Source organism: Drosophila tropicalis, unplaced genomic scaffold (genome assembly GCF_018151085.1).
Source record: "Drosophila tropicalis isolate 14030-0801.00 unplaced genomic scaffold, ASM1815108v1 contig_258, whole genome shotgun sequence".
In the NCBI taxonomy this organism is placed as follows: domain Eukaryota; kingdom Metazoa; phylum Arthropoda; class Insecta; order Diptera; family Drosophilidae; genus Drosophila; species Drosophila tropicalis.
In genome coordinates this window covers 1,728,436-1,755,692 of record NW_027172710.1, presented here as the reverse complement: position 1 = coordinate 1,755,692, position 27,257 = coordinate 1,728,436, and the positions used below count along the sequence as shown (strand labels likewise).

Genomic DNA, 27,257 nt, shown 5'->3' with positions numbered 1-27,257 from the left:
AATAAACGAATTAGAAAAAACGATTAGAGTATTGCAGGAGCGTTCATTACAACCTGCAATGATTTCGTCACCAATTGAGCTCAGTAATGTAAACGTACAAAAAGTTTCTGGAGAAAGTAACGTGCGTTTGACAAACGAACGAACAAACGTAACGTTAGAGTTCTTGCCTAAAAGTGAACAAATCCTGGTTCAACTCCCGCCCAAACCAGTTAGTTTTGTTTTTCATTCAACGTCACGGAATTACGTAAGCAAAAGTGGGTCAAACACAAATGTTTTGTTGGAGGTCAGTGTTTGGAAAATTTTCATACAACAACAACACGTCGTCAACTGCTATGAAAAATATAATAATTTTGGGCATTCATTAGGAAACATTTTAGAGCAATCTAATAGGAATAAATACTAAGTTGCAACAACAAAGTGCGTAATTTTTACAAAAGCCATGTCCACCAATTCGGGCCCAAGCTCTCTCGATCCATACCAGCAACAGCTACAAGAACTAATTGTACAACAACAACGTGAGCGTCGACTCTCGGTCCAACGCAACAGCGCGTACTTTTCGGTGGTGTCGCCGACCTCACTGAATGCTACCGTAAGCAATAACACTGAAAGTGCAAGCCACTCAGCAAACAACAGCAATTTAACGTGGAGAGAGCAGTGTGCTTCTCCATCAAAATCGATAACTGGGTCATCGTTTGCACAGACCAACACCGTCAGCTCGTTTACAGCAACTACTGCAACGTCTGCCGAAGTATTGACCTGCCTCAAGCCGTCACCGACAAGTCGCGCAGAGTCAGCCACGAGAATAAACCCAACGCCTTCTGTCCAAACTGGAATGGATAGATATATTAAAATAACTAAGCGGAAGCAAAGCCCGCAAAAGAAAAAAAGTGGCAATACTCCGAAAATAACCAAACCAAATGAACGAGTAGCACTCCTAAGCGGGAATCGTTTTAAAATTCTTGCCGATCAGCAAGACGATCATGCTGGCGCTGTAGATAAAGTTAAATCGGCTAGACCACCCCCTTTATACATCCGTGGAGTCAACTACAGCGCCCTGATTTCGAAGTTAGTAGAAACAGTAGGGGCAAATAACTTTTTTGTGACACCCATCAATAGGGGTAAGAAGCAGTAAAGGGATCCAGATTGTGTTAAAGGGGATTGAGCCATCGGTCCCAACTCAATAAACACATTGGCCGAAAAAAACTTTGCTGTTAAGTCTGTTGTTAACATCATCAACAGGAACAAAGTCGCGCAGCTGCTCTTTAAAATCGAGCTCCAACCTGATGCAAAGCGGTCGAAGCCAAATGAAGTGCACCCAATCTACAACCTTCAGCTCCTATTGCACAGAAGAATCATCGTAGAGGAGAGAGATACCAATTACCGCAGTGTAAAAACTGCCAGGAATACAACCACACATGTAACAATTGCAATCTTAGGTCAGTGTGTGTTGGCTGCGGCGAACATCATAAAGATGGCATTTGCACCAAGGACAGAAACACTAAGACTATGCAGTAACTGTGAAGGGAACCACACGGCCGACTACAGAGGATGTCCTGTCTTCAAGGATCTTAAATCTCACCTAAACGGGAGCAAACCCCCAGCTGGACCAAAAATCACCGTCAACGCCTCTAAAACTACACCGGTGGTATTCTTCGCCAAGGCTGTTAGATCATCTAACATGCCTGCTACATACAGTCCTAGTGTATCCTTCGCTAATGTGCTCCGAACTGGACAGACGGAGCCCGTAAAAGAGATCCCGTCACTCCAACATCTACAGAATCCGCAACCTAGCGCACCAGAGCTTGGCCAGCAAACTCCAAGTGGTTTAGAGGCCCTATTGATCTCACTGAATCAAGACATGACCACTTTTATGACGTTCATGCAAAACTGTATGCACGAACTGATGCGGAATTAAAACCTGCTTATCCAGAAGTTTATCGAGAATAAATAATGGCTTTCCTACGTCTATGTCTTTGGAATGCTAACGGCATCTTCAAGCACAAAAATGAACTGCAACTATTCCTAGACTCAAGTGAAATCGACGTTTTGCTGATTTCGGAAACACATTTAACATCAAAAAATAATTTTCAAATACCAAAATATACTTTCTATGCAACAAACCATCCAGACGGAAAAGCTCATGGCGGGACTGGTATCCTAATCAAAAACCGTATAAAACACTCGTTCCTCAACAGATTTGAAACACAGCACCTACAAGCAACTGCTATAACCGTCCAAACCAGATGCGGCAACACTACATTGGCTGCCCTGTACTGCCCACCACGCTTCTCAATCTCTGAAAAGGAATTTACCGATTTCTTTAACACACTCTGAGATCGCTTCATTGCAGCAGGGGACTATAACGCCAAACATACGCACTGGGGATAGCAATTGTACAACACAATAGTTAACCCACAGAATAAGATGGATTGCGTCTCACCGGGTAGGCCTACTTATTGGCCCAAAGATCCACGGAAAGTGCCTGACTTGATTGATTTCGCAATAACCAAGAGGATTCCGCGTATTCGGATCACTGCGGATACACTGCTAGATTTAACCTCCGATCACTCTCAAGTGCTATTCACACTATTAACAAGACCTCAAGTACTTGATCGCCCATATAGGCTTAAAAACAACAAAACAAATTGGCTTAAATTTTAAATGTACATGAGTGCCCACATTGACTGTTCGCCGAAACTGGATGCTGCAGAGGACATTGACATATGCGTCTGCACTTGAGTCGATGATGGAAGCTGCAGCAAGAGTGTCTACTCCACATGTCCCTACTTACCTAAACCTGTTGACAGGCCTACGAACCGGCGGATAGAACAATTAGTAACGGAAACACGTCGTCTAAGAAGAGAATGGCAGATTACTCTTTCACCAGCAGCAAAACTTCGCCTAAGGCATGCCAATCGCAACCTCTCCAAGGAGTTAAGACTAGAGAAAAGCTGGGTTTAAAGGAAATACATAGAAAAGCTCAGTCCAACCAGCACTAAACATCCTCTGTGGAAAGCCCACCTAACTTTAAGCGCTCCCACAGAGACAGTTTCACCGATAAGGGGTCCAACCGGTGGATGGGCCCGCAGTGACACAGAGAGGGCATTCGTATTTGCCACACATCTTAAAATGGTTTTCCAGCCAAATCCAAAATCAAACTTATTTGTACTTCCCTCTTCGAGCACATTAACGGATAGTGAGTACTCGGAACTCCAATCGGACGAGATCACTGCAGTTATTAAAAACCACATAAAGTCGAAAAAAGCCCCTGGCCATGACCTAATCACACCGAAAACGATCCTAGAACTCCCTATCATTGCTGTTTAAGAAGAAACATCGTGTTCATCTGAAGCGGCTTCACCAAATCAGATGCACTAAAGAAAACATACTTTTGTCACAAACAAGTAATCTAGCATATGACTAGAATTACAATCAGCCACACACATTGTAGAAAAACACTTGTAATTCTAAACTAACCCAAAATATCACAACGGCAGGATGTCAAGTGGCCGAAGCCGTGCCCAAATTAATAATAATTTTCAAATTTCAAATAATTTTCGAAATCTTGGGTTTGAGTCTCATTAGAATAAGATATTTTAAGAACAATTGTTACCTCCTAGAGCCTAAGATTCCCTATATAAACTCCATACTTTTGTTAATAAAATCAGTTCATATTTTGAATTCAACGAATGAAGATTGGGTTATTCTTCTCCTCCGGAATCCCTATTCATTTTGGTCCTTCGAGAAAAAGGAACTCTGTAGTTTTCCCCCACCAGTGGTAAGAGACTCAGAGGATGAATCAGCTCCTTAGGAGTTTGAGATCTTATGCAAGTGTAAATGCTTAGACCAGCTAAAGGTAGCAAAATAAATAACTCTTGTTTTCGCCCACCAGTGGTAAGAGACAGAGTATAAAATTAAAGCAAAATATTGCTTAATAAATGAAAAAAGCGTGCGTCTGAATTTAAAGACAGTTTGGCTAGTGGAGCAACTGTAGTATCTTCGGCGGCGGGAGAGTTTTAACCGATCTTAAAGGCAGTTTGGCTAGTGGAGCAACTGTAGTAATTTCGGCAAACGGAGTGTTTTGGTGTTTGGCGTTTTCGAAGCCGTAATTTCGAAAGTATAACAAAAATATTGAGTGTGTATGTACACTAATATCGTTGCAAACGCTGTATGTAGTTGCAAGTAGGTAACAAAGATCAGCAGCAGAACAATGAAACAGTTGCAATTAGGCAACAAAGGACAGCAGAAGAGCAATGAATTAGTTGCAAAGAGGCAGCACGTTAACAGCAGAGCCACAACATAGTTGCAGAGACGAAAAGTATAGTGCCAGGTGGCCGCAGGAGCAGATCGGAGAGGCGAGCGGAGTCCGAACGAGCTTAAGAAGAGGCGAGCGGAGGCAAAGCATGGTTTTTTAACAATTTAAAGGTCGATTAAATCAAAAACTAACTACATACTATAAAAATAAACTCCAAAACGTCACATTTGGCGGCATTTTGCAGAATGTTTAAGAATAAACATCGTGTTCATCTGAAGCGGCTTCACCAAATCAGATGCACTAAAGAAAACATACTTTTGTCACAAACAAGTAATCTAGCATATGACTAGAATTACAATCAGCCACACACATTGTAGAAAAACACTTGTAATTCTAAACTAACCCAAAATATCACAACGGCAGGATGTCAAGTGGCCGAAGCCGTGCCCGAAATAATAATAATTTTCAAATTTCAAATAATTTTCGAAATCTTGGGTTTGAGTCTCATTAGATTAAGATTTTTTAAGAACAATTGTTACCTCCTAGAGCCTAAGATTCCCTATATAAACTCCATACTTTTGTTAAGAAAATCAGTTCATATTTTGAATTCAACGAATGAAGATTGGGTTATTCTTCCGGAGGGAATAATAGGGATTCCGGAGGATCCCTATTCAATTGCCATACAATACATCTGCAAACTGTTCAACGCTATAATAAGAATTGGCTACTTCCCAAGAACATGGAAAAGGCCCACTATCATCATGATTCCTAAAGTGGGAAAGGACAAAACCCAGCCATCATCCTAAAGGCCAATTTGTTTGCTGCCATGTTGCTCGAAGCTTTTTGAAAAGGTCTTGCAGATCCGACTAAACCCATTTCTGGCATCGGAGAACACAATCCCTTCACACCAGTTCGGTTTCCGCGAAAAACATGGTACAATTGAACACGTCAATCGCATAACATCCGAAATACGAACATCATTCGAACTAAAAGAATACTGTGCGGCTGTCTTTCTCGACGTTGCCCAGGCTTTCGATAGAGTTTGGCTGGAGGGTCTGATGTTCAAAATCCGGCAAAAGCTGCCACAGTACACCCACAAACTCATGGAATCTTACCTTTACAATAGGAAATTCGCTGTAAGATCTAATGGCTCCGTCTCGGCTGATTTTGAAATCAAAGCTAGTGTACCGCAAGGCAGTGTACTCGGCCCATTGCTCTACCTACTGTACACTGCAGACTTACCAACGAGTTTAGGACTTACGACGTAAAATTTTGCCGATGACACGGCAATCCTCAGCAAATCAAAATCCCCAATACAAGCCTCTGCAAAATTAGAGGAACACCTTAAGGTTGTAGAGGAATAGCTAGCAACCTGGCGTATCCGGGTCAACGAGCAGAAATGCAAACATGTTACATTTACGCTTAATAGAAGAAACTGTCCAGCTCTAATGCTAAACCCATCTGGACTTACTAGCAACCTGGAATAGCTAGCAACCTGGCGTATGCGGGTCAACGAGCAGAAATGCAAACATGTTACATTTACGCTTAACAGAAGAAACTGTCCAGCTCTAATGCTAAACCCATCTGGACTTACGGAGCCGTACTATGGGGAAATGCAAGTACCAGCAATGTCGATATTATACAAAGAGCGCAGTCGAAGATTTTAGGGTCAATCACGGGGGCCCCGTGTTATATACGGAACGACAAAATTCAAAATGATCTAAATATACCTAACGTGGATGCACACTCAAATGTTCTTGCCAATTCCCTTACGCGAACTAATAATAGAACTCGTCTTAAGAGAAATGACAGACCAACCCAATAATAACTGATTAGGGCCGCGTGCAATATCCCCAGGATTTATCTTAAGTACTAGACTAAGAAAAATATCTCAAACTTGTTGTTAGGCTCTAATTTAAGAGTAGATTCAACAAATATATATTAAACGTTAAAAAAAAATAAATTTGGAAACATAAACTAAATTATAGCTCTTGTTCCTGAATTTAATCCATCGTTCGTTAAATCATTGAATTCGCATCAGTTTGTTGAAAGTGTGGAAACTCTGAAAAACGCATCTAACTGTGACGACAAAAAGGTAGTTTTCGCAGTTCAACAAAAGATGCAAGAAGCAGCTCATTAATGGGGGTATACAACGTATGAAATATTTCAAACATGGCCAGAATTTGTTTTGAAATTTCTGTACGACTTCCCATGTATCAGCAACGCAGCTGATGTTCATTTGAAAATGCTAAAAACCAAACGGGAAACAACGGAATCACCACATTATTATTTTTATTAAATGCTAGCCATTGGTAAAAAGGGTGAGTTATCTGTTTCAACAATTGTAACACATATTATAAACGGCATCAACGATTACGATCTTATAAGAAAGATATCAAACCACTATACCTCATGTAACGAACTTTTACGAGATATACATGCCTATTCGGCTCATAACGAAATCAAAAATAATCCACATAGCTTTCAAAATAAACATGAGTTCAATGGTAATATGCAGAAGTCAAGCCAATCCGTAATAAAACCGACACTCAAAGAAAACATAGAGCCGTCACACAAATGCTTTAATTGTCAAAAATTGGCCTATTAGTCGTCAGATTGTCCTGATCCACGTTATAAGCCTCGATGTACTGTGAGGAACATTATATAGACAAGAATAATGTCCCATACAACAAACAAGCTACAACAAACAAACTACAAAGATACAACAAACAGCCAGATACAAACACAGCCAAGACACAAACTAAATACACGATATAAGACCAAGCACAGAATTGGTTGTATAAGAGTGAAATCGGCTGTGAATGAACAAATGAAGCAAGGCCGGCCGAACATGGCCGAACGCGGGAAGACGCGTGGGAAACATAATACATTAAGTTCGATCGTATAAGAGCCAATGAGAGAGACCGGTCGAACATGGCCGATCGAACCCCACGCAACCGCTGGCGATTTCGTACAAGCGGAAAGATGCGTTGGAGGCATAACGAAAAACCAATATACATGCACAGGCGATGGGCAACCAAGTCCAACATGGCTCGATCGAACCAAGTCGAACCCATGATTTACGATCGAACATGACAGATCAAACCACATGCAACAAAAGTGAGGGCCAAGCAAGCCCGAAAGACGGGTGCGGGGGACGCTTGGTACCGAAATGAAACCAAGTGAGGGCTATGCTTATGAAACGGGGAGTAGGGGGGAGAGTAAAGAAATTGTAAAACGAAAATGGTTTGTGGATGTGTGAGGGGAATATGCAAGCCGAAGGGGGAGGGATGAGTCATGGGGAAGCCCTCTATCCAATAGATGCGAGATGCGTATGAATGTGTGCATGGGGAATTAAATAATGTTATATATTAAAGTAATCAACCTAATTATGTTTAAACGTCAATTTAGTTAATACAATTAGCATACATGTATGTAGATAATAATATTTAGCAAATATGGGTGAAATTGGGTATGACGAGTGGATCGAAGGGAGCGACGGGCGACGGCAGCGTTGGCAGAGAAAGCAGAGAGAGTCAACGGGATACGAAGGGCGGCCAATAGAAAGGCGACGCCAATGCGAGAAAGTGATGCAAGTCAATATGTACAAGCAAGAAGGACAAGGACAAGGCATAAATGGGCGCTCAGCTGCAAAGAAAGTGGACATATGCGCCAAGGATTTACAGGACTTTCACCACGCATAGCAACAAGTGGATGCGTGGGTGAAAGCAGAGGGTCGATGGAAATGTACCAGCTGTATAGAGGTACTACACCAAGATATTCCTGAGGCCGTGGGATCTGCCTAAATAAAGGCAATGCCCATCAAGCAAATCATCAAGTCATCAAGTCGTGATCAAGTAACAAGTAATTAAGGCCTTACGAGTAACCTTAAAAACTTATCAAGGAAACACAAGGAGCAACAGAATAACTAAGAACTATACAGGCCTTACGAGTAACCTGTACAGTTTCATTCAATAATAACAAGTCCTTAAACAAGGATAACAAACACCCTCTCTTTCCTTTTGTTTTCTCTTTGTGCACTCATACTATTACATGTGTAATATCGTGCGCATGTGTAGGTATTGGCTCTTTTTTTGTTTTTTTTTTGTTTTGTTTATCCTTGTTTTTGTTTTGCTATTTTCTATTTGCTCATGCATTTTTGCCTGACTGTATGTATATGATGTCCGCATATATTTATCTTGTTCCGGTATACGGTTTGCGACTTTGCTATTCAGCTTGTTCTTATTTACGCACTTTTTCTTGTTTTATGTGATTTTGTACAATTTCGATGCACTTTGAGATTTTCGGCTCTGTGCCATGTCTTTGAGATTTTTGCCCAGCCGGCCGGTCTGTGCAGATTTCTCGCTGCCATGTCATCAGAATCGTCCATACTCATTGTTCATTTAGTTTATTGACATCTGTCTGTTCACATATTTGTTGTTTCATCTGGCTGATATGTGCTTGCCTGGTTTTTCCTGTTTCTTTGTGCCGTAATTTACATATAACTGGAGACAAAAAACCTGTCACTTCATAAGGGCCTCTAAATCTTGGTGCCAACTTTGCTGCAAATCCTTCGGCCGCATTCGAGAGATGGTGTTCTTTTGCCCATACTGTTGTTCCAATTGTTGGTCTCCACTCTCTCCTCCTTAGGTTATAGTGACGTGCCTGATCCTGATCCTCTAGCATTTTCTTAAATGTTCTGCTAGTGAATTGGACCCCATTGTCAGTTATTACCACTTTAGGAACTCCAAATCTCGACAAAATTCTTTCCCTAAAGGCCTTGATTAGATTCTCCGCAGTTGCCTTTCGCATGGGTATTAGTTCTGTCCATTTTGAGAATCGGTCAATGATTACCAGTAACATTGAGTTTCCATGTTTCGACCGTGGTAATGGTCCGACGAAATCAGCATAAACAGTGGCCCATGGTTCATCAGGTATTTGCGTCAGCATTTTCCCTGCTGCTTGATGTTGGTTGGGTTTGTATTGCTGACATGTCGTGCATTTTCCCACGAATTTCCTGATATCTCGTTGCATTCCTGGCCAATAATATCTTGACGCAGTTCTGGAAATCGTTCGCCTGCTTCCTGTATGCCCTGCCGTTATGGAAGTGTGGTTTTCTTCCATCATTTGGTTTCGTAGCGTCTTGGGCACACACAATTTCCATGATATTACTTCTTCTTGACCTGCTCTATGCCGAATATTTCTGTACACCTGGCTGTTTTCTACTATGTAATCTGGATACTTCTGTGGTTGTTGTTGTATTTTATTTATTACTTCTTGAATCCACTCACATTCTTTGTTTGCTTGTCGTAATCGGGCGCCATTGTCTACTATTCTACTATTCTTTTGCACCCTTCCATCGGTTGCCTTGATAGTGCATCGGCGACAATGTTTAGTTTGCCCTTTCGATATGCTATTTCGAAATCGTATTGTTGTAATTCCAGTGCCCATCGAGCTATGCGGCCCGTGGGACTTTCTATGCTATTCAACCACTTCAACGCCATGTGGTCTGTCACCACCTTAAATCGGTATCCCTCGAGATATGGTCTCAGCTTGCGTACTGCCAACACTATTGCTAGGCATTCCTTTTCTGTTGCCGAATAGTTCTTCTCTGCTTGATTCAAATCTCTCGACAGATATGAAACCACTCTTTCCCCCTCCTCGGTGTTTTGTACTAGTATGGCCCCTAATCATATGTTGCTTGCATCTGTCTGGAGTACGAACGTTTTTGTGAAATCTGGGCATGCCAATACTGGGTCACTCGTGAGTTTTTCTTTTACCGATTCGAATGCTCCTCGCTCCAATGCCATTTGGTTTTTTTCTTGAGCAGTGCGTTTAACGGATGTGTTATCATAGCAAAATTTGTTACAAATCGTCTGTACCACGAGGCCACCCCTAGGTATTGCCGTAATTCTTTTGTGCACGTGGGCGGCTTCAATTGGGCTATTGCTGCCACCTTGTCTGGGTCCGTTGCAATACCGTTTTCTGTTACCAAGTGTCCTAGAAACTTTAGCTCTTTTCTGAAGAATTGGCACTTTTCGGCATTTATTCTTAGGTTTGCTTCTTTCAATCTCCTGAACACTTCTTGCAGGTGGACAATGTGTTCTGAGATTGTTTTGCTTACCACCACTATGTCGTCTTGATAGGCGAACGCGTTTGGTATCATTTCTGGGCCGATGACTTGGTCCAGTGCCCGTTGGAACGTTGCTGATGCAGAGTGTAACCCGAATGGCATCACTTTCCATTGGAATAAACCTTTCCCTGGGACTGTGAATGCTGTCATTGGCCTGCTGTTTTCTTCCAATGGAATTTGCCAATAGCCGTCCTTCAGGTCTAGGCTGCTTATAAATTTCGCTTCACGTAGTTGGTTTAAGATGTAGTCGATGCGTGGCATTGGGTATGCATCTTTTATAGATTTTGCGTTAATCTGTCTAAAATCTACGCATAATCTCCATTTTCCCGTCTGTTTCTTTCTCACCATCACTATGGGTGAGCTATAAGGGCTTTGTGATGGTTCGATGCATCCCATTGTCAACAGTTCATCGACCTTTGTGTTGATTTCTCCCTGTATTTTTGGATTCTTCGGGTAATACCTTTGTTTTATTGGGATATCATCCTTCATCGTTATGCGATGTATCCCCACCTTTGACAGTCCCTTCACTTTCCCTAATTCCTTCAACTCCTGATTTAGGAAACTTTGTATTTCTTGTTGATCACTATTCTGATATCTCTGTGTTCATAATCCGGAGGAAATTCCAACCTAGTATCAGCGCATCCATTCCTTCTGGCATGACCAGGAATGGCATGTGGATTTCCTTGTCCCCAAATCTCACGTATCCTGTCCATTGCTCTTCAATGTCTCGCACCTTTCCGTCTGTCATGTATACCTGTTTGTGTGTGTTCTCCCATTTTCCCTTATTCCTCACTGTTTCTAACATTTGCTTGCTGATGAAACTACTCGTGGCTCCGGAGTCAATTGTCGCTTTCATCTGGACTCCTGCTACTTCGATGATTGCCGACAATTGATCCTCTTCTTCTATTAGTTGTCCTATTAGTGGTGAGGAGCTTGTTGGCTGGGTCCCTGCTCGCCCCTGATAGGCTGGAACCGCCTTTCGTTTCCCGAACTCCAACAACATTCGTTTGTTCTTTTCCCAATCCTTCCACACTGCCAACAGAAAATGAGTCTCTGATTGTTGCACTCCCTTGCCCAGTGTCCGGCTCCTCCGGATCTGCGGCATGCCTGGTTTGGGTTCAGAACTTTTCCATCTTGGATGTTTTTGTTTTCTTGGCTTGGTCTTGAATTGTTCTCCATGCTGTTGTCTTGGCATCTTCGGCACTGTGTGACTGCTGGCCCGTAATTATTTTCTCCTCTGTGGCTTGATTGGTTGTTGTGTGTTCTTTGAGCATTGTTTGGGCGATGGAAATCTGCTCGTTCTTGTTCAAGCATCTCATGTTCATCCGCCAACTGCATCAGCTCATCTAGGTTTCTGACTCTGTGCGGCCGAACGAATATCTTCAAATCTGGAGTGCAATTTTCTAATATAACCTCCAATTGTTCGTACTCTGGTATTTTGAGGGGTCTCATCATTGTTTGCATGTCGATCATATAGTCCTTAAAATACTCGTTTCTGTTTTGTTTGCGATTTTTCACTTGATCCGCCAATTTGTTGAAGAATCCTCTTGGCAGGAAGTATTTCTTGAAGCCCTCAACGAACTCCTTCCACGATCGCCACTGCTTGTTGTTTGCGACGTACCACTTGAGTGCTTTGTCTTTCAGTAGTTCTGGCATTGCTCTTGGGATCATGTCCAGCTCGATGCCATACATGTCTGTTGACCACTCGATCTGTTCTATGTACTCTAGCGGTCTGGAATTGCCGTCGAATCTGAATGTCCATTCCCTCACTTGTTTTGTCACCTTGGCGTATTCGGTGATCCTGTTTGTTGCATGTGGTACCGTTTTCTTGGGGTCTATCGTTTGTCACCTTATGTCCCTCTTTGTTTCTGCGCTATCTAGGGCTCCTTCGCTTCCCCATCTTGGTGGTAATTATGGGGTAATTGCTAGTGTGGCGATGTTTATTTTCTGGAATTCATCGGCCTCCTTGTCTACGCCATTTTCGCATGTTTTTGATGTGCTTGCTATTGTTTTCATTTTTAGATTTTTCGAGTACTTTGTCTCCAATCTATTTATTTCCTCCTTCCAGTCTGGGTCCGTTTCGTTCCTTTCTACCCACTCGCCTAGCTGTTTCCTCATTTCCTCTACTGTGCCGGTCATCTCGATCCCAATCCTTTGGCCTGTCTGTAACAGATCCTCCTTCTTCATGTGGTAAATCCATCCTTTCCCCATTCTGAATGTTTTCTTTACAATTTTCAAACTTTTGTTTTGTTAAAATTTCACCAGTATAGCACGTTGGGCGCCAGTTGTAACGATCCTTTTTCGTCCTTCGGGATATTTACAATATCTCTTGGGCTAGGTTCGGCACAACAAATTTATTTTGTGCCCCGGTGAAATTAAAACACGTTCGATTTCAGTTGCTAATGTTTAATTGTATGTTTATTCAAATCGTTAATGGAGTTGGTTGGATATGACGGTTTCTCGATCGTAGTTCTGGGCTTGGACAGCGTTGGTGAGTCACTTCGAATCCCTCGTCGTCCTTTCCTGTACAGTGTGCTTGATTTGCGATACACGTCTGCACCCTTTTAGCTAAATTTGTTGAGAATGCTTTTGCTTTAAGGCTGTTATCACGACGCAGGATGTTCCTCAGAAATTGGTACTCATCGGGATATATAGATCCTGGAATTTCGGCAGTAGGATACATCCTCGTGCCTACCACTGACTTTGGATGCTCCTGGAGATTGCTTGGCTTCTCTCAAATTTACTTTAGCTTGGGTACGGTGTTTGTTATCCTTGTTTAAGGACTTGTTATTATTGAATGAAGCTGTACAGGTTACTCGTAAGGCCTGTATAGTTCTTAGTTTTGCTGTTGTTCCTTGTGTTTACTTGATAAGTTTCTTAAGGTTACTCGTAAGGCCTTAATTACTTGTTACTTGATCACGACTTGTTGATTTGATGATTTGCTTGATGGGCATTGCCTTTATATAGGCAGATCCCCCGGCCTCAGGAATATCTTGGTGTAGTACCGCTATACAGCTGGTACATTTCCATCGACCCTCTGCTTTCACCCACGCATCCACTTGTTGCTATGCGTGGTGAAAGTCCTGTAAATCCTTGGCGCATATGTCCACTTTCTTTGCGGCTGAGCGCCCATTTATGCCTTGTCCTTGTCCTTCTTGCTTGTACATATTGACTTGCATCACTTTCTCGCATTGGCGTCGCCTTTCTATTGGCCGCCCTTCGTATCCCGTTGACTCTCTCTGCTTTCTCTGCCAACGCTGCCGTCCCCCGTCGCTCCCTTTGATCCACTCGTCATACCCAAATTCACCCACATTTACTCAATATTATTATCTACATACATATATGCTGATTGTATTAACTAAATTAACGTTTAAACATAATTAGCTTGATTACTTTAATATATAACATTATTTAATTCCCCACGCAAAACACTTTCATACGCATCTCGTATCTATTAGATAGAGGGCTTCCCCATGGCTCATCCCTCCCCCTTCGGCTTGCATATTCCCCTCACAAATCTACAAACCATTTTCGTTTTACAATTTCTTTACTCTCCCCCCTACTCCCCGTTTCATAAGCATAGCCCTCACTTGGTTTCATTTCGGTACCAAGCGTCCCCCGCACCCGTCTTTCGGGCTTGCTTGGCCCTCACTTTTATTTTCTCTCGCTCACGAAATTCTTTTGGTGCTTGCAATTTACTGCTTTCGCTCTCATGAGCGTGACGTATGCATAGCGCGGCCCATTGGCCACCGGTATTCTCCCTTGCCGTCACTCACGCATAGTGTACGTGTGACCTATATGTATGCTAATGCATGCATTTATTTGCCTCTCCATGCTCTTAATTTATCTAATGAGGCCACTGCCCCCTTTTTACATGCAATTGTGCCCTCAAGCCCGGTTTCATTTACTCTTATACAGCCACTCATATTTGTTATGCTTCCCACGCATCTTCCAGCTTGTACGAAATCGCCAAGCGGTTGCATGTGGTTCGATTCGGTTCGATCGAGCCATGTTGGACTTGGTTGCCCATCGCCTGTGCATGTATATTGGTTTTTCGTTATGCCTCCCACGCATCTTCCCGCTTGTACGAAATCGCCAGCGGTTGCGTGGGGTTCGATCGGCCATGTTCGACCGGTCTCTCTCATTGGCTCTTATACGATCGAACTTAATGTACTATGCTTCCCACGCATCTTCCCGCTTGTACGAAATTGCCAAACGGTTGCGTGGGGATCGATCGGCCCTGTTCGGCCGGCCTTGCTTCATTTGTTCATTCACAGCCGATTTCACTCTTAAACGACCAATTCTGTGCTTGGTCTTATATCGTGTATTTAGTTTGTGTCATGAGAAACTCGCAGTGTAACAGTGTGTGTTCTGTGCATGAACGAACTCGTGGAAACGAGAAAGAAAGACGAATAACCGAAACGAAAAATCAACGAACATACAAGCATGAAAGAGACAACAATAATAACGCAGAAAAACTACGTGTCAAAGAAGCTTAGCAGCATAAATGTAGGCAAGCTAGATTGTCAATGTCAGGAAATCGAGAACAATTACAGAGAAAATTAACCACGATCTGTAGTGTTCGTCGTCACGAATACGCCAGTGCGGAAAATCAATCCATGGCTAAACAATAAACGAATTAGAAAAAACGATTAGAGTATTGCAGGAGCGTTCATTACAACCTGCAATGATTTCGTCACCAATTGAGCTCAGTAATGTAAACGTACAAAAAGTTTCTGGAGAAAGTAACGTGCGTTTGACAAACGAACGAACAAACGTAACGTTAGAGTTCTTGCCTAAAAGTGAACAAATCCTGGTTCAACTCCCGCCCAAACCAGTTAGTTTTGTTTTTCATTCAACGTCACGGAATTACGTAAGCAAAAGTGGGTCAAACACAAATGTTTTGTTGGAGGTCAGTGTTTGGAAAATTTTCATACAACAACAACACGACGTCAACTGCTATCAAAAATATAATAATTTTGGGCATTCATGTGGAAACATTTTAGAGCAATCTAATAGGAATAAATACTAAGTTGCAACAACAAAGTGCGTAATTTTTACAAAAGCCATGTCCACCAATTCGGGCCCAAGCTCTCTCGATCCATACCAGCAACAGCTACAAGAACTAATTGTACAACAACAACGTGAGCGTCGACTCTCGGTCTAACGCAACAGCGCGTACTTTTCGGTGGTGTCGCCGACCTTACTGAATGCTACCGTAAGCAATAACACCGAAAGTGCAAGCCACTCAGCAAACAACAGCAATTTAACGTGGAGAGAGCAGTGTGCTTCTCCATCAAAATCGATAACTGGGTCATCGTTTGCACAGACCAACACCGTCAGCTCGTTTACCGCAACTACTGCAACGTCTGCCGAAGTATTGACCTGCCCCAAGCCGTCACCGACAAGTCGCGCAGAGTCAGCCACGAGAATAAACCCAACGCCTTCTGTCCAAACTGGAATGGATAGATAGATATATTAAAATAACTAAGCGGAAGCAAAGCCCGCAAAAGAAAAAAAGTGGCAATACGCCGAAAATAACCAAACCAAATGAACGAGTAGCACTCCTAAGCGGGAATCGTTTTGAAATTCTTGCCGATCAGCAAGACGATCATGCTGGCGCTGTAGATAAAGTTAAATCGGCTAGACCACCCCCTTTATACATCCGTGGAGTCAACTACAGCGCCCTGATTTCGAAGTTAGTAGAAACAGTAGGGGCAAATAACTTTTTTGTAACCCCCATCAATAGGGGTAAGAAGCAGTAAAGGGATCCAGATTGTGTTAAAGGGGATTGAGCCATCGGTCCCAACTCAATAAACGCATTGGCCGAAAAAAACTTTGCTGTTAAGTCTGTTGTTAACATCATCAACAGGAACAAAGTCGCGCAGCTGCTCTTTAAAATCGAGCTCCAACCAGATGCAAAGCGGTCGAAGCCAAATGCACCCAATCTACAACCTTCAGCTCCTATTGCACAGAAGAATCACCGTAGAGGAGAGAGATACCAATCACCGCAGTGTAAAAACTGCCAGGAATACAACCACACCTGTAACAATTGCAATCTTAGGTCAGTGTGTGTTGGCTGCGGCGAACATCATAAAGATGGCATTTGCACCAAGGACAGAAACAATGTCGCACTAAGACTATGCAGTAACTGTGAAGGGAACCACACGGCCAACTACAGAGGATGTCCTGTCTTCAAGGATCTTAAATCTCACCTAAACAGGCGCAAACCCCCAGCTGGACCAAAAATCACCGTCAACGCCTCTAAAACTACACCGGTGGTATTCTTCGCCAAGGCTGTTAGATCATCTAACATGCCTGCTACATACAGTCCTAGTGTATCCTTCGCTAATGTGCTCCGAACTGGACAGACGGAGCCCGCAAAAGAGATCCCGTCACTCCAACATCTACAGAATCCGCAACCTAGCGCACCAGAGCTTGGCCAGCAAACTCCAAGTGGTTTAGAGGCCCTATTGATCTCACTGAATCAAAACATGACCACTTTTATGACGTTCATGCAAAAATGTATGCAAGAACTGATGCGGAATCAAAACCTGCTTATCCAGAAGCTTATCGAGAATAAATAATGGCTTCCCTACGTCTATGTCTTTGAAATGCTAACGGCATCTTCAAGCACAAAAATGAACTGCAACTATTCCTAGACTCAAGTGAAATCGACGATTTGCTGATTTAACATCAAAAAATAATTTTCAAATACCAAAATATACTTTCTATGCAACAAACCATCCAGACGGAAAAGCTCATGGCGGGACTGGTATCCTAATCAAAAACCGTATTAAACATTCGTTCCTCAACAGATTTGAAACACAGCACCTACAAGCAACTGCTATAACCGTCCAAACCAGATGCGGCAACACTACATTGGCTGCCCTGTACTGCCCACCAAGCTTCTCAATCTCTGAAAAGGAATTTACCGATTTCTTTAACACACTCTGAGATCGCTTCATTGCAGCAGGGGACTATAACGCCAAACATACGCACTGGGGCTAGGAATTGTACAACACAATAGTTAACCCACTGAATAAGATGGATTGCGTCTCACCGGGTAGGCCTGTTTATTGGCCCACAGATCCACAGAAAGTGCCTGACTTGATTGATTTCGCAATAACCAAGAGGATTCCGCGTATTCGGATCACTGCGGATACACTGTTAGATTTAACCTCCGATCACTCTCCAGTGCTATTCACACTATTAACAAGACCTCAAGTACTTGATCGCCCATATAGGCTTAAAAACAACAAAACAAATTGGCTTAAATTTTAAATGTACATGAGTGCCCACATTGACTGTTCGCCGAAACTGGATGCTGCAGAGGACATTGACATATGCGTCTCTGCACTTGAGTCGATGATGGAAGCTGCAGCAAGAGTGTCTACTCCACATGCCCCTACTTACCTAAACCTGTTGACAGGCCTACGAACCGGCGGATAGAACATTTAGTAACGGAAACACGACGTCTAAGAAGAGAATGGCAGATTACTCTAGCAGCAAAACTTCGCCTAAGGCATGCCAATCGCAACCTCTCCAAGGAGTTAAGACAAGAGAAAAGCTGGGTTTAAAGGAAATACATAGAAAAGCTCAGTCCAACCAGCACTAAACATCCTCTGTGGAAAGCCCACCTAACTTTAAGCGCTCCCACAGAGACAGTTTCGCCGATAAGGGGTCCAACCGGTGGATGGGCCCGCAGTGACGAAGAGAGGGCATCCGTATTTGCCACACATCTTAAAATGGTTTTCCAGCCAAATCCAATATCAAACTCATTTGTACTTCCCTCTTCGAGCACATTAACGGATAGTGAGTACTCGGAACTCCAATCGGACGAGATCACTGCAGTTATTAAAAACCACATAAAGTCGAAAAAAGCCCCTGGCCATGACCTAATCACACCGAAAATGATCCTAGAACTCCCTATCATTGCCATACAATACATCTGTAAACTGTTCAACGCTATAATAAGAATTGGCTAGTTCCCAAGAGCATGGAAAAGGCCCACTATCATCATGATTCCTAAAGTGGGAAAGGACAAAACCCATCCATCATCCTAAAGGCCAATTTATTTGCTGCCATGTCGTTCGAAGCTTTTTGAAAAGGTCTTGCAGAACCGACTAAACCCATTTCTGGCATCGGAGAACACAATCCCTTCACACCAGTTCGGTTTCCGCGAAAAACATGGTACAGTTGAACACGTCAATCGCATAACATCCGAAATACGAACAGCATTCGAACTAAAAGAATACTGTGCGGCTGTCTTTCTCGACGTTGCCCAGGCTTTCGATAGAGTTTGGCTGGAGGGTCTGATGTTCAAAATCCGGCAAAAGCTGCCACAGTACACCCACAAACTCATGGAATCTTACCTTTACAATAGGGAATTCGCTGTAAGATCTAATGGCTCCGTCTCGGCTGATTTTGAAATCAAAGCTAGTGTACCGCAAGGCAGTGTACTCGGCCTATTGCTCTACCTACTGTACACTGCAGACTTACCAACGAGTTTAGGACTTACGACGTAAAATTTTGCCGATGACACGGCAATCCTCAGCAAATCAAAATCCCCAATACAAGCCTCTGCAAAATTAGAGGAACACCTTAAGGTGGTAGAGGAATAGCTAGCAACCTGGCGTATCCGGGTCAACGAGCAGAAATGCAAACATGTTACATTTACGCTTAACAAAAGAAACTGTCCAACTCTAATGCTAAGCAACGTACCAGTTCCTCAAGCCGAGGATGTCACTTACCTTGGCATCCACCTAGACAGAAGACTAACTTGGCGCAAGCACATCGAAGCAAAAAAGTCACAGCTTAAACTGAAAGCAAGTAGCCTACATTGGATCATCAATGCTCGGTCCCCTCTACGTCTGGAATATAAAGTCCTCCTATACAACTCCGTACTGAAACCCATCTGGACTTACGGAGCCGTACTATGGGGGAAGGCAAGTACCAGCAATGTCGATATTATACAAAGAGCGCAGTCAAAAATTTTAAGATCAATCACGGGTGCCCCGTGGTACATACGGAATGACAACATTCAAAATGATCTAAATATACCTAGCGTAAAATCTGAAATAGGTAGTCAACAACTAAAGTATTCTGCGAAACTGGATGCACACCCAAATGTTCTTGCCAATTCCCTTACGCGAACTAATAATAGAACTCGTCTTAAAAGAAATGACAACCCAATAACAAGTGATTCGGGCCGCCTCCAATATCCCCAGGATTTATCTTAAGTACTAGATTAAGAAAAATATCTCAAACTTGTTGTTAGGCTCTAATTTAAGAGTAGATTCAACACATATATATTAAACGTTAAAAAAAAAAAAAATTTGGAAAAATAAACGAAATTATAGCTCTTGTTCCTGAATTTAATCCATCGTTCGTTAAATCATTGAATTCGCATCAGTTTGTTGAAAGTGTGGAAACTGTGAAAAACGCATCTAACTGTGACGACAGAAAGGTAGTTTTCGCAGTTAAACAAAAGATGCAAGAAGCAGCTCATTAATGGGGGTATGCAACGGATGAAATATTTCAAACATGGCCAGAATTTGTTTTGAAATTTCTGTACGACCATGTATCAGCAACGCAGCTGATGTTCATTTGAAAATGCTAAAAACCAAACGGGAAACAACGGAATCACCACAAGATTATTGTTATTAAATGCTAGCCATTGGTAAAAAGGGTGAGTTATCTGTTTCAGCAATTGTAACACATATTATAAACGGCATCAACGATTACGATCTTATAAGAAAGATATCAAACCACTATACCTCATGTAACGAACTTTTACGAGATATACATGCCTATTCGGCTCATAACGAAATCAAAAATAATCCACATAGCTTTCAAAATAAACATGAGTTCAATGGTAATATGCAGAAGTCAAGGCAATCCGTAATAAAACGGACACTCAAAGAAAACATAGAGCCGTCACTCAAATGCTTTAATTGTCAAAAATTGGGCCATTAGTCGTCAGATTGTCCTGATCCACATCATAAGCCTCGATGTACTCATTGTAATCGTACTAATCACGACTCTACCAATTGCCCGACTCGCCTGAAAAATTTAAGAACGTTTCCAAAGTAAATAAAATTGTCTCGAACATCAACTTAGACATCTGTAAATTTATTTCAGTTAACGGAAACGAAACAAACGCATTCGTCGATCAAGGTAGTACACGTACTCTGATTCGAAAATCATTTGCCGAAAACGTATGCGTTCTGGAACGATGTGAAACAACACCGAATGGATTTGGAGGAGGAAAATTCTTCTGTAACCAAATACTAAATGCGAAGATCGTTGTTGACAAGATAGGTCAAGAAAATGGAAAATGACCTTATATCTGAAAATGTTTTATTGGGTAAGGATATTCTTTGTCGGGATGGCAAAAAACTAATTATTCACGGAAACAAATGTTTTATCGAAAACATACGCCAAAAAGAAACGACTCAGAATCGAACTGATTCCGAAACCGGGGAATTTCAAAAAGCCTTAATAGATAATGCTGCTTGTTTCGCGCAGAAGACCAACGAATTAGGTAAATGCTCAATATCCAAAATGGAAATCGCTTTAACATCAAACGTTTCATGTTTTATGAAACCATACCGAACACTGTTTGCGCTCAGACCTATTGTTACGAATATCATATTTGAGCTACTGGAAAACGAGATAATTCGTACTTCGCATTCGCCGTACGCCTCGGGAATCGTCATCGTAGATAAAAAGAATTGAGAATCGTCTTTGCGTCGACTATCGTCGCCTTAACAGTATGACGGTCAAAATTCCATTTCCTATGCCAAACATGGAAGAGCAATTTGATCAACTAGCTGTAAACGTCTATCTTACGCAACTTGATTAACGTATGGGTCCAAACAATACACGGCGTTTGTTACAGCTGACGGACATAATGAATACAACAGAATGCCTTTTCGACTCGTTAACGCTCCGGCAGTCTTTCAATCGGTAATGAACCAAATCATAAAACGTATGGTACCAGGTGAGGCACTCGCATATTTAGATGACGTAATAATCCCAAGTATTAACTTTGAATCTGGTATGCATCAAATTAAAAAGTTTTTATTGATCTTACAAGATAGTAGCTTATCCGTACGGTACGACAAATGCAAGTTTCTGCAATCGGAAATTACATTTCTGGGCCACACAGTCAATAAAGATGGAATAAAACCTGGCAAATGTAAAGTAAGCGCAATCAAGAATTGCATTTAGTTGGGCATAAACCCAAAAACGTGTATTTATCGAACTAATCGAAAAACTATGTAGCGAACCTGTGTTCACTCTATACGACTTTTCGGCTAAACACGAAGTACACACCGATGCTTGTGCTTTTGGCCTGGCAGGAGTTTTACTGCAGTTACATTGTCATTACAATGATTGGTAAAAAGGGATTCCGGAGGAGAAGAATAACCCAATCTTCATTCGTTGAATTCAAAATATGAACTCATTTTATTAACAAAAGTATGGAGTTTATATAGGGAATCTTAGGCTCTAGGAGGTAACAATTGTTCTTAAAATATCTTATTCTAATGAGACTCAAACCCAAGATTTCGGGGGTTGAAAATTATTATTATTTTGGGCACGGCTTCGGCCACTTGACATCCTGCCGTTGTGATCTTTTGGGTTAGTTTAGAATTACAAGTGTTTTTCTACAATGTGTGTGGCTGATTGTAATTCTAGTCATATGCTAGATTACTTGTTTGTGACAAAAGTACAGTTGTATTATGTTTTCTTTAGTGCATCTGATTTGGTGAAGCCATTTCAGATGAACACGATGTTTATTCTTCTTAGAAAACTTCGGTTGCTTTTCGTAGTCCAAATGGCATTCGAAGACATTCGTATTGACCCTTGCAAAAAGGGTATATTCATTTTTATTTTTAATTTTTTATTTTCGGAAGTGTGCATGTAAGGTACATATATTCTTGATCAGCACGACCAAACGCATTTAAATAGTCCGTCCGTCCATCCGTCTGTATCGACGCGATTTTCTCCTAGACCATGAGAACTTTAGAGGATGTATATTTTGGATTCAGCTTGAGCAGATTGTTTTCCGTATGTTTCAGATAAACAAAACTATTAATGAAATGCTTAATTTAATCAAGATGGAGGGTGCCTATATCATATAGTTCCCATAATAACAGTCTGTGGAAAACAGTGACTTTCATCAATTAATCCGTTCTTTACCATGCTAAGACTGTTGAATTATATACCACAAGCTTCAATTATTAAACTCCAAAGTAAATCTGCGAGCAACGCGTCAAGCCTTTTTTACCATACACCCATACGGTAGAATTGTATATTCAAGTCGCCAAAATGTATGTAACTGGCAGAAGAAAGAGTATATATATACTTGATCAGTATCAAGAGCAGAGTCGACCTAGCCATGTCTGTCTGTCCGTTCGTCCGTCCGTATAAACAAACAGATCTCGGAGACTAAAAAGATTCTCACCAAGTTTGGTATGTATGTTCGTGTAGTATGTAAATTGGTCGAGTTAATTTCAAATTTTAGTCACGCCTCTTTGCGCCCCAGCAATTTAAAAAAAAAATTTATCTCAAAGAGTTCTGCTAGAGACTCCATATTTGGTTTGAATATTTGTTTAATAAATGCGCACATTTTCTATGTGTTAAAATATTGTTACTCCCCTTCTCGCCCCTGTAATTAAAAAAAAAAAAAACTCGATTATTTCCGGTAATTTTCCACCTCGTCCAATAAAATTTGGCACACTTAAATTTATTATTATTATCCTGCAAAATACAAAATAAATTTGATCAAAAACGGACTAAAAATAGCCAAGTTATGTCTATAAACGTTTTTCCAGTGGACTTTTTTTTTATTTTAGTTTTTATTTTCTCGGCTCCTAAAAGACTTAATGGTATAATTTGTCTGTAATTTGTTGGTTATTGTGTTCAGATTATGAACCGTAATGGTATTCATAGTTTAATCCGTTTTTTTTTTCACAGAATACTGGTACAAAGTATTATTTGTACCAGTATATCTCGGAGACTACTTATAGCTCTTAAGCTAGAGCCACCAAATTTGATACATATATACGTGTAGTATGTACAATTATCGAGTTTGTTTAAAATTTTTGCCAGGCCCCCCCGCGTGCGTTGCACACTTCAGATGAAATTATTATACCCATTTTGAATGGGTATTAAAAAAAATAAAATAAATAATGAATTGATGAGTTAAAGTCAACGTTCTGAGCTTAAAAAATAGTTGGTTTTTGGTTGGAGTCTATGGACATGCGAAAAATAATGCTTTGCAGAATGAAAATTCAAAAGATCGTACTTTCTCATTTTGGAGACGGAAATAATTCCGAAAACAATTAAAAAAATCAAACAATCTTCGTCAAAATATAATCGAATGTATTGATCGACATTCGAGTATAATTGAAAAATTTGTCAGGATACTGCCTTAAATTTTTATACAAACTATTAAACTCTCCTTTTAGACTAAAATTAGAACCCTCGCTAGGTTTCTCGCTTTGCGGAAAGCTTTCACTCTGCCATGCCATCGCTTTGCAGATCGCTGCGATAATTATCGCTTGTAGCATCGCATCGCTTATCGCGGCCACTCTGACATCAGCCTTAGATTCTAATTCGAATTTGGTGTAGCGTATTTATTCCGTAAGAAACGTAAATTTTTCGATCTTAATATCAGTCTAAAACTTTATAATATTTAAGTTATCTTTAGCTAAGGATTTTTTTTATTATACCCTTGCAGAGGGAAGGAGACGTTTCCGGTCCCATAAAGTATATATATTCTTGATCAGCATAAGAAGCTGCGTCGATATAGCCATGTCCGTCTGTCCGTCCGTGCGTATGCGTTTTACTCAGCCATCTTAAGAGCTATCGGGCTTTTCTGTGCTTTTTATTATCTGGAGCAGATTATGGATCGGACTTCTATATCATATAGCTCTAGAAAAAACATTTTCAAAAAAATTATAGTATCCCCATGATAGTATTGGATAAAACATCAGATCCCAAAATTTCAATCTGATCGGATAAATAGAACACAAGTTACAGTCAATATAAATCGGCTCAAACGCTGCCGGCAGCGCTGCTTGCTGCCTACTACGTCATCAATAGAGCACATGCATACACACACAAACGCAACGCTACATGAACTGTATGTGTATGCGTGCCGTGCTTTGCTTAGGAAATGATGGTAGAAGCAGAAAAATTGTGGTAAAATTAGTAATAATGTTTTGTTTGTTTATTGATGAATTGAGTTGCAGGGAAAGAAATTTAAAAATGTAAAAATATTATTGATAAGGACTAAAAACATCACCATAGCCGAAGTTAGCTTCTTTGATATTTTATTTCTACATTTATGTTAAAGTTGAGCCGTAATTAAAATGAAGTAAGTCGACTCGTCGACTTGGGTATACCATACACCAGGTGAAACAAATTTTTTTAAATTTCGAAAACCAAATGTATGTGTATTATTTTTACATACTATGTACTATCTTGCTCACTCTACAAACACACGAGCACTCTAGCGCCGCCACTAGCCAACGGCCAATTCTGGCCTTGTGGACCGCTTAGTAAAATACGTTCATACGCATATTTTGCATGTTTGGCGTAAGGGGGCGTGGCCAAAATTCCAATTAACTCTATACATTAACATACTACACGAGTATACATACCAAATTTGGTGGCTCTAGCTCTTATAGCCTCCAAGATCTGCGTGTTCATACAGACGGACGGTGGGACAGACGGACATGGCTAGACTCGGCTGTTGATCCTGATCAAGAATATATATATACTTTATAGGGTCGGAGAAGCTTTTTTCTGCCTGTTACATACATTTTGTCGACTTTAATATACCATTTCACCGTATGGGTTTATGGTATAATTACAGTGAACACTGAAACTAACTAAAGCTACTAGGCCTTTAGCTATATTTGTACACATGTACAATTTTTTGATTTTTAATATTTACATATTTGGGTAATTTGTTAGGATATTTACATATTTGTTCTTATACAAGATGACCCGGCAAACGTTGTTTTGACCCGCAAATGTTGCTTTACCATATTAATTATGTCTAATTGTAAGTTGTTTCTATAGACCAAAAATTGTAATAAGTTTATTGTTAACGAATAAGGAAAATTGCAACATTAATCTAATCGGCGGTGTAAGGGGTAGAGGTCCTGCCTAAAGTTGAGGAAGCACTGGTTCAACCCCCCGATCCCGGGGGACTGCGAGTATAATAAAACTACAGAGGACTGCGAGTTAATAAAATTACTTAATGATATTTTCGCCGTAATGTCAAAAACTAGACAACAAAAACTTGATAAAAATGAAATCATGAAGCCAAAATCCTGACCTTAGTTAAAATGGGGTATGAAAAATAGTTGTTGGCCGATTCTCTGACCTACTCAATATGCTCACAAAATTTAATGAGAATCGGTAAGCTGTTTTGGTTTTTGACGGTATCGCACAGTGTGACGGAAGAATTTGGATTGTATTAACTTTTTTTATTTTGTGGTACAGATCGGTGGTTTACAGGAAATTAATTTAGGAAGTGATATTTTTTAGGTTGGGTGACGAAATTATTTCGAATGGGTTGTTCTGTAAGTGCTGCTGTCGGGGTCTGTTAAGCTGCGGGCATTCTATGATAAGGTGGATTAATTTTAGTTCTGTATTGCAATAGAGGCAAATAGGTAAGGGATTTTTGTTTAAAATGTATGAGTGGGTGAGTTCTGAGTGTCCCATTCGGATTCTGAATAACTTAATTATGTCTGATCTGGTTTTGTTGTGAGTGTAGTTTTTTAATTTGTAATTTTAGGAAGATTGGGCCATAGATAATATATGCAAGATTTAAATTGATTTGTTGTTTTTATACCCTTGCAGAGGCTAATATGAAATTGGTCAGATGTTTGCAACGCACAGAAAGAGACGTCTCCGACCCCATAAAGTATACAGTGGATATAGCCATGTCCGCCCGTCCGTCTATCCGTCCGTGCGTGTGCGTTTTACTCAGCCATCTTAAATGCAATGCAATAGCATTGTGTGTGTTTGCATGTGATCTGTTGATGACCATTGATATAGTAGTCCGATCCTGAAAATTTTCATCCTTTATCTCACCCGGTTAAAAGTAGCTCAAATACCAAGTTTCATCTCAATAGCTCTTAAGACGGCTAAGTAAAACGCATACGCAACGACGGACGGACAGACGGACATGGCTATATCGACTCAGCTCAAGAATGTATATACTAATTGTATAATACCTTCTGCAAGGGTATAAAAATAGGGTGGAATCACCAGTCCGTTTTTGGTCCTTAAAGGAAGTCAAGTGGGTCTTTCTTTTCAGACGTCTAATGCTGTTGTAAAAAAATAAAATAAATAAAATAAATAAAATAAATAAAATAAATAAAATAAATAAAATAAATAAAATAAATAAAATAAATAAAATAAATAAAATAAATAAAATAAATAAAATAAATAAAATAAATAAAATAAATGAAATAAATAAAATAAATAAAATAAATAAAATAAATAAAATAAATAAAATAAATAAAATAAATAAAATAAATAAAATAAATAAAATAAATAAAATAAATAAAATAAATAAAATAAATAAAATAAATAAAATAAATAAAATAAATAAAATAAATAAAATAAATAAAATAAATAAAATAAATAAAATAAATAAAATAAATAAAATAAATAAAATAAATAAAATAAATAAAATAAATAAAATAAATAAAATAAATAAAATAAATAAAATAAATAAAATAAATAAAATAAATAAAATAAATAAAATAAATAAAATAAATAAAATAAATAAAAAAAATAAAATAAATAAAATAAATAAAATAAATAAAATAAATAAAA

The 27,257-nt window shown here is 40.3% G+C and overlaps 1 protein-coding gene across 1 annotated transcript in view; it reads right to left on the bottom strand.

The window, feature by feature from the left end:
* LOC137572190 (short stature homeobox protein 2) overlaps positions 1-27,257 on the bottom strand; it is a 304,156-nt gene that overhangs the window by 186,321 nt on the left and 90,578 nt on the right. The window lies entirely within an intron of this gene.